We start from the raw sequence: 8,711 nt of genomic DNA, 5'->3' as shown, positions 1-8,711 counted from the left end.
CGCTATTATTGGGGCACAGATTTTGTTAAAGGAACACAGTAGATGAAACTGACCCAAATAGTTTGCAAGGCACCAGAGAGATGATTCTTTCCTTTATATCATAATAGCGACGTTTCGGTCATCAAGCGACTTTTTTCAAGCATAAACAAATTGTCAGATAAAGCATTGCTTATGCTTGAAAAAGTCCGCTTGTTAGACGAAACATTGCTTTTATGGTACATTTTAGATGAAGAAAGGAATAGAATCATCTCTCTGGTGCCATGGAAAAGATTTGGCTCTGAATTTGCTGGTAGCTAGGTGGGAAGTTGCCCCAAAGAAACACAGAGCCTGTGAAGTGGTGCAAAGGGAACTACCATTATTGACACAATAGACAAAACTGTTACAGATGTAGCATTTTCTAACATGACACAGATGCCATGATGTAGCACAATATCTTGATTCGGAAAGCTAGAACTAAACATCTATTTTGACAAGCTTAGTGACCAAGTGTCCAGTTACAGCTTTCTGCATCAGGTATTTTTCTGTATTGTGGTTAAGTTCACATGTTGTGTGTTTAGTTAAGTAATTGCTACATCTGTACATTGTTTTATGTCTACTGCCCATGACGGGAAACCAAAACAATGATGCTCTGCTCCCTCCAAATTAGCAAGAGGCACATAGCACAGTGTATCAAATTAGGTCAGCAATTATGCTTTAAATTACAATATTATATACTAATACCAATGATATGGCAAAATGAATCATTTGCCTGTCTTAAGAATGGAGAGACAATGTACATAATTTCACACAAATTATATCTAGTAACTGATGTATGATTACAACTGTATAGAAGCACATTCGGCCTATATACATTGACACTTGGCCCCCATCATGTATAATCGCCAAAGGTCAACCTTCTCTTTCTCAATTCTGTAGAGTCTAAGCTCTTATGGTCAGTGGAGTCCTCTCTTTCTCACTTCTGTAGATTCTAAGCTCTTATGGTCAGCGCAGTCCTCTCTCTCTCACTTCTGTAGTCTAAGTTCTTATGGTCAGCGGAGTCCACTCTCTCTTTCTCACTTTTGTAGAGTGTAAGCTCTTATGGTCATTGGGGTCCTTTTTATTTTTTAGAGTGTAAGTTCTTATGGTCAGTGCGGTCCTCTCTGTCTCACTTCTGTAGAGTCTAAGCTCTTATGGTCAGCGGAGTCCTCTCTCTCTCTCACTTCTGTAGAGTCTAAGCTCTTATGCTCAGTGGAGTCCTCTTTTTCTCACTTCTGTAGATTCTAAGCTCTTATGGTCAGCACAGTCCTCTCTCTCTTTCTCACTTCTGTAGAGTCTAAGCTCTTATGCTCAGTGGAGTCCTCTCTTTCTCAGTTCTGTAGATTCTAAGCTCTTAAGGTCAGCCCAGTCCTCTCTCTCACTTCTGTAGAGTCTAAGCTCTTATGGTCAGTGGAGTTCTCTCTCTAACAGTTTTGTAGAGTGTAAGCTCTTAAGGTCATTTGGATCCTTTCTCTTTTGTAGAGTGTAAGCTCCTATGGTCAGCGGGGTCCTTTCTTTCTTGCCTGTAAAGTGGGATCTCTTATGCTCAGCAGGGTCTTGTCTCTCTCCCATCCCTCAAATGCATTTTGCCAGCAATTACATGCTTTCCTGTATTGAAGTTCTTGAAAATATATTCACTGCAAAACTAATTTTTGGGAAAAATTAATCGAAGACAGCGAATTTGAATTTCAAAGATCCTCTCATCTCTACCTATAGTTATACATCTGTTCTATTAAACAAACTTACTTTACAGGAAAAGCAGAGCACACCATTAAATTAGGATGCAATGGACATGAATCAGTCGACATTTTGTAAACCCTTCCAGTCATATGGCGTTTTATGATATGAAGTCTGTAAAAAAAACCCGCTTTAAAGCACTGAGCATACAGAGCTGTATCTTTATTGTGCAAGGTAATATTTTATTTCATTGGTTTTATCTTGTACTCTGCTGTTATATTATACACCTTCATTCTCAAAAATTGATTGCTGACACTTTAACTCTTGAAATGCATCAGAGTGATAAAGGCTATATGGCCGAAGAGATCACATTTTGAACTCTACAAACCTCCAATTCATGAAATTGCCTGGAAGAAACATATTAGTAGCTTATTCAGTTCATGTCAAAGAACTTTAATGTTGCCCAACTGTGCATGAGTCACCATCATAAAACAGTCTGCTCTGAAATTATGGCTCGTTTCTTCATCATAATCAAGGATCCCCGAATAGCGATGAAACACGCTGTTTTGTAAATGCCTTTGCTTATTATTTCACAATAGGTAAATAGTGACTGTATTCTAGTGGTTACGTGTTTCTTAATGTTATTGACTCTGTACAAAGCCAAAAGTGCATCTTTAACATCTCCACTTTTATAATGTCAGCTTCTGTATTCATAATATAAGAAATTCAAATTCTTCATTTGTAATTTTCCAGCTGAAGCGACATTTAGTCTATCCATTGTTCAACTCTGTCCTAGGAATAGAACAATGAAATGGATCCAGCGCAACGGCGATGGAGGTTCTAAATACACAGATTTGAACACAATCTAACCCTTTTGCAGGGAATTGCCATCCTGCCTCAGATTAGATACCGTAACTCATGTACGGAAATTGCTTTTACTGTGATATCATTTTATATTGCACAATAAACTGCTAATTGGCTTCTCACTTTAGGAAATAATGTTTAAACATTCAAATTACTAGAGACTGCGTCAATCGTGACGTCAGATCAAGGACAAACAATTTTTATGGAATAGTAAATACTGTAGGTGGTATGTGTTGCTTCAGGACGAAAAAAATGGCATTCTGCTGGTTGCAAAAACAAGATTTTTTTATTATATTTTATGCATAAAGTACTTTAAAGATCTAGTCATTTTAGCTATCCATTTAAAATCTGCTGCCAATTGAGATTTGTTTTATGAGTGCTAGGTACCCGAGAGGCGCCCTCGAGCTATTTTGCCTTTGTATATTCTCCCAGGAGAAGAAAGGATCAAAAATGAAAAATTAAATAATGCCCAATCCTTGTTAGCTTAAGCAGCAAACATCAGGAATCTGTCAAGTTCTCCTAATATTATATCATCTGGTGATCATTCTAAAATCTGCAGGACTGGCTCTTTTTACCAGGGTTTATTATAGTACATTTACCTTAGGATACATCATCAATGTAATATCTGCAGGGATTTAGTGATCTGCACCTCCTATAATCTTCGATTATCAGCTTTGGGGTTTGTCCCTTATAATCAGTGTACGGAGAAGAATACCGCAGCTCTCTACACAGTTTAGTGGCCTAGGTACTGTAAATCAGCTCCTATTGAAAATAATAGAATTGATATGTAGTACCTGGCACCAGTCAATGTTTATACCTGGCCAATACCAGAGATCACGACTGTTGATCATGGGGATGGTGGTTCGGACCCAAGTCAATTATATATAAAGATATATATTATATATATAGATATATGTTATAAAGATATAGATATATATATATATCTATATATAAAAATGAATGTATGTATGTGTGTATCACCAACCAAAAAAGCGGTTTGGTACCGTGTTAGCCAGTAGAAAAAATATATAAAGTGCTCTCAGTGAGAGAAACAAAATAGGAATCTTGTGGGTATGATACCTTTTAATGGCTAATGTTTTTGTGCTAATTTAATGCTAATGGCTTTGTTAGCCGTTAAAAGGTATCATACCCACAAGATTCCTATTTTGTTTCTCTCACTGAGAGCACTTTATATATTTTATCACCAACCAATCACAAAGCATCTTTCATTTCACCAGAGCTGTTCAAAAGAAGCTCAGCTGTGATTGGTTGCTATGATCAATAGTTTTCCTTGCAACCAATCACTAAGCATTTCTCATTTCACCAGAGCTGGTTAAATGAAGCTGAGCTGTGATTGGTTGCTATGAGCAAGTTTTCCCACTTGACAACACCTCAGCAGACACTGACATGGTGGGAGAAATCTAGCATCCCCAGGAACATAAACTCCCAGCCATTGTCTGCCCCCCATAAAGGAGCACAGAGCACATGACAGAAATGAATCCCCCCTCCCTAGGATCAATGGTATGCAAGTTAGGGCAAATCCACTCAGCGTTTTGGTACTGACCCCAGGCCTTTCTTAAAGGGATCTCCAGTAAGGAAGGCAGGGCAAATCCATCCAGTGCTTTGGTTCTGACTCCATGCCTCTCTTAAAGGGATCCTCGGTATGGAAGTCAGGGCAATTGCCTTCAAATGCTCTGCTACTGACCCCAGGCTCTCTTAAAGGGATCTCCTGTACGGAAGTTAGGGCAAATCCCTCAGCGCTCTGATTCTGACCCCAAGGGTCTATTAAAGGGATCATTGGTATGCAAGTCAGGGCAAATCCATCCAGCGCTCTGGTTCTTATCCCAGGCTTTCTTAAAGGGATCCCCGGTATGGAAGTTAGGGCAAATCCACTCAGCGCTCTGGTTCTGACCCCAGTCTGACGGGATGATTTGGGGTATTATGGGTAATAGTTCGGTGGCTCTGGCTGACGGGATGATGTGGGACATTAGGGGGAGTAATCCAGTGGCTCTGGCTGACAGGATGATGTGGGATATTAGGGGTAGTAGTCCGGTGGCTATGGCTGATGGGATGATGTGCAATATTAGGGGTAGTAGTCCGGCGGCTGTGACGGGATGTTGTGGGATATTAGTGGTAGTTGTCCGGTGGCTCTGGCTGACAGGATGATGTGGGATATTAGGGGTAGTAGTCCGGCGGATGTGACGGGATGTGGGATATTAGGTGTAGTAGTCCGGTAGCACTGGCTGACGGGATGATGTGGGATATTATAGTGAATGTGGCTATGCGGATTGGGCGGGGCTATACACTCAGCTTTATATATATATATATATAATCACTATAATTTGTTATAGCTAACCGTAGTTAGTTACTATGCCCGGGCAGCGCCGGGCTCTTCAGCTAGTATTATACAGTACAGACCAAAAGTTTGGACACACCTTCTTATTCAAAGAGTTTTCTTTATTTTCATGACTATGAAAATGGTAAATTCACTCTGAAGGCATCAAAACTATGAATTAACACATGTGGGATTACATAATTAATAAAAAAGTGTGAAACAACTGAAAATATGTCTTATATTCTAGGTTCTTTAAAGTAGCCACCTTTTGCTTTGATTACTGCTTTGCACACTCTTGGCATTTTCTTCATGAGCTTCAAGAGGTAGTCACCGGAAATGGTTTTCACTTCACAGGTGTGCCCTGTCAGGTTTAATAAGTGGGATTTCTTGCCTTATAAATGTGTTTGGGACCATCAGTTGTGTTGTGCAGAAGTCTGGTGGATACACAGCTGATAGTCCTACTGAATAGACTGTTAGCTGCTTTTTTCTTGCCATAATACAAATTCTAAGTAAAGAAAAACGAGTGGCCATCATTGCTTTAAGAAATGAAAGTCAGTCAGTCCAAAAAATTTGGTAAACTTTAAATGTGTCCCCAAGTGCAGTGGCAAAAACCATCAAGCGCTACAAAGAAACTGGCTCACATGAGGGCCTCCCCAGGAAAGGAAGACCAAGAGTCACCTCTGCTGCCAAGGATAAGTTCATCCAAGTCTCCAGCCTCAGAAATCGCAGGTTAACAGCAGCTCAGATTAGAGACCAGGTCAATGCCACACAGAGTTCTAGCAGCAGACACATCTCTACAACAACTGTTAAGAGGAGACTTTGTGCAGCAGGCCTTCATGGTAAAATATCTGCTAGAAAACCACTGCTAAGCACATTCAACAAGCAGAAAAGATTTGTTTGGGCTAAAGAACACAAGGAATGGACATTAGACCAGTGGAAATCTGTGCTTTGGTCTGAGTCCAAATTTGTGATCTTTGGTTCCAACCACCGTGTCGTTGTGCGACGCAGAAAAGGTGAACGGACGGATTCTACATGCCTGCTTCCCACCGTGAACCATGGAGGAGGAGGTGTGATGGTGTGGGGGTGCTTTGCTGGTGACACTGTTGGGTATTTATTCAAAACTGAAGACATACTGAACCAACATGGCTACCACAGCATCTTGCAGCGGAATGCTATTCCATTCGGTTTGCGTTTAGTTGGACCATCATTTATTTTTCAACAGGACAATGACCCCAAACACACCTCCAGGCTGTGTAAGGGCTATTTTACCAAGAAGGAGAGTGATGGGGTGCTACGCCAGATGACCTGGCCTCCACAGTCACCAGACCTGAACCCAATCGAGATGGTTTGGGGTGAGCTGGACGGCAGAGTGAAGGCAAAAGGGCCAACAAGTGCTAAGCATCTCTGGGAACTTCTTCAAGACTGTTGGAAGACCATTTCCGGTGGCTACCTCTTGAAGCTCATCAAGAGAATGCCAAGAATGTGCAAAGCAGTAATCAAAGCAAAAGGTGGCTAATTTGAAGAACCTAGAATATAAGACATATTTTCAGTTGTTTCACACTTTTTCGTTAATTAAAGTTTATTCCACGTGTGTTAATTCATAGTGTTGTTGCCTTCAGAGTGAATCTACAATTGTCATAGTCATGAAAATAAAATAAACTCTTTGAATGAGAAGGTGTGTCCAAACTTTTGGTCTGTACTGCATATATATATATACAGTGGGGCAAAAAAGTATTTAGTCAGTCAGCAATAGTGCAAGTTCCACCACTTAAAAAGATGAGAGGCGTCTGTAATTTACATCATAGGTAGACCTCAACTATGGGAGACAAACTGAGAAAAAAAAATCCAGAAAATCATATTGTCTGTTTTTTTTTCATTTTATTTGCATATTATGGTGGAAAATAAGTATTTGGTCAGAAACAAAATTTCATCTCAATACTTTGTGATATATCCTTTGTTGGCAATGACAGAGGTCAAACGTTTTCTGTAAGTCTTCACAAGGTTGCCACACACTGTTGTTGGTATGTTGGCCCATTCCTCCATGCAGATCTCCTCTAGAGCAGTGATGTTTTTGGCTTTTCGCTTGGCAACACGGACTTTCAACTCCCTCCAAAGGTTTTCTATAGGGTTGAGATCTGGAGACTGGCTAGGCCACTCCAGGACCTTGAAATGCTTCTTACGAAGCCACTCCTTCGTTGCCCTGGCGGTGTGCTTTGGATCATTGTCATGTTGAAAGACCCAGCCACGATTCATCTTCAATGCCCTTGCTGATGGAAGGAGGTTTTTACTCAAAATCTCACGATACATGGCCCCATTCATTCTTTCATGTACCCGGATCAGTCATCCTGGCCCCTTTGCAGAGAAACAGCCCCAAAGCATGATGTTTCCACCACCATGCTTTACAGTAGGTATGGTGTTTGATGGATGCAACTCAGTATTCTTTTTCCTCCAAACACGACAAGTTGTGTTTCTACCAAACAGTTCCAGTTTGGTTTCATCAGACCATAGGACATTCTCCCAAAACTCCTCTGGATCATCCAAATGCTCTCTAGCAAACTTCAGACGGGCCCGGACATGTACAGGCTTAAGCAGTGGGACACGTCTGGCACTGCAGGATCTGAGTCCATGGTGGCGTAGTGTGTTACTTATGGTAGGCCTTGTTACATTGGTCCCAGCTCTCTGCAGTTCATTCACTAGGTCCCCCCACGTGGTTCTGGGATTTTTGCTCACCGTTCTTGTGATCATTCTGACCCCAAGGGGTGGGATTTTGCGTGGAGCACCAGATCGAGGGAGATTATCAGTGGTCTTGTATGTCTTCCATTTTCTAATCATTGCTCCCACAGTTGATTTCTTCACTCCAAGCGGGTTGGCTATTGCAGATTCAGTCTTCACAGCCTGGTGCAGGGCTACAATTTTGTTTCTGGTGGCCTTTGACAGCTCTTTGGTCTTCACCATAGTGGAGTTTGGAGTCAGACTGTTTGAGGGTGTGCACAGGTGTCTTTTTATACTGATAACAAGTTTAAACAGGTGCCATTACTACAGGTAATGAGTGGAGGAAAGAGGAGACTCTTAAAGAAGAAGTTACAGGTCTGTGAGAGCCAGAAATCTTGATTGCTTGTTTCTGACTAAATACTTATTTTCCACCATAATATGCAAATAAAATGAAAAAAAAACAGACAATGTGATTTTCTGGATTTTTTTTTCTCAGTTTGTCTCCCATAGTTGAGGTCTACCTATGATGTAAATTACAGACGCCTCTCATCTTTTTAAGTGGTGGAACTTGCACTATTGCTGACTGACTAAATACTTTTTTGCCCCACTGTATATATATATATACATATATACTTACCTTGTAATGTCTTCACATCCTGTTCCGTCCAGATGTCTCCAGATCCAAGAATTCCAAGTGGCGGAAGTTCACTGACCGCCATATTGGGACACCCAAGTGATGGGTGTCTCAATATGGAAACTGCTGGTGGTACCAGCCTCTTGCGCGGTACCACCAGCGGAACACCGTCGCACAACACATAAACACACACACTGTATACGCTGTACACACCACACACACACACACACACACACACTGTATACACCGTATGCAACACACACTCTGCATATGCCGTACGCACCACATACACACACAGTATACACCGTATGCAGCCTCTTGCGTGGTGCCACCAGCGGAACACCGTCGCGAACACGCCGCCGCGATCAGCCGAATGATTGACTGACCACCGCGATATTTTTACAGGAGGATCGCATGCACAGTTTTAATGAGACCGCCACTATCTGTTTGCACAAAGATGGCAGTGGAACACAT

Source organism: Dendrobates tinctorius, unplaced genomic scaffold (assembly GCF_039654945.1).
Source record: "Dendrobates tinctorius isolate UK_male_01 unplaced genomic scaffold, ASM3965494v1 ptg000060l, whole genome shotgun sequence".
NCBI lineage: Eukaryota > Metazoa > Chordata > Amphibia > Anura > Dendrobatidae > Dendrobates > Dendrobates tinctorius.
Note: the sequence above shows the minus strand (reverse complement) of the source record.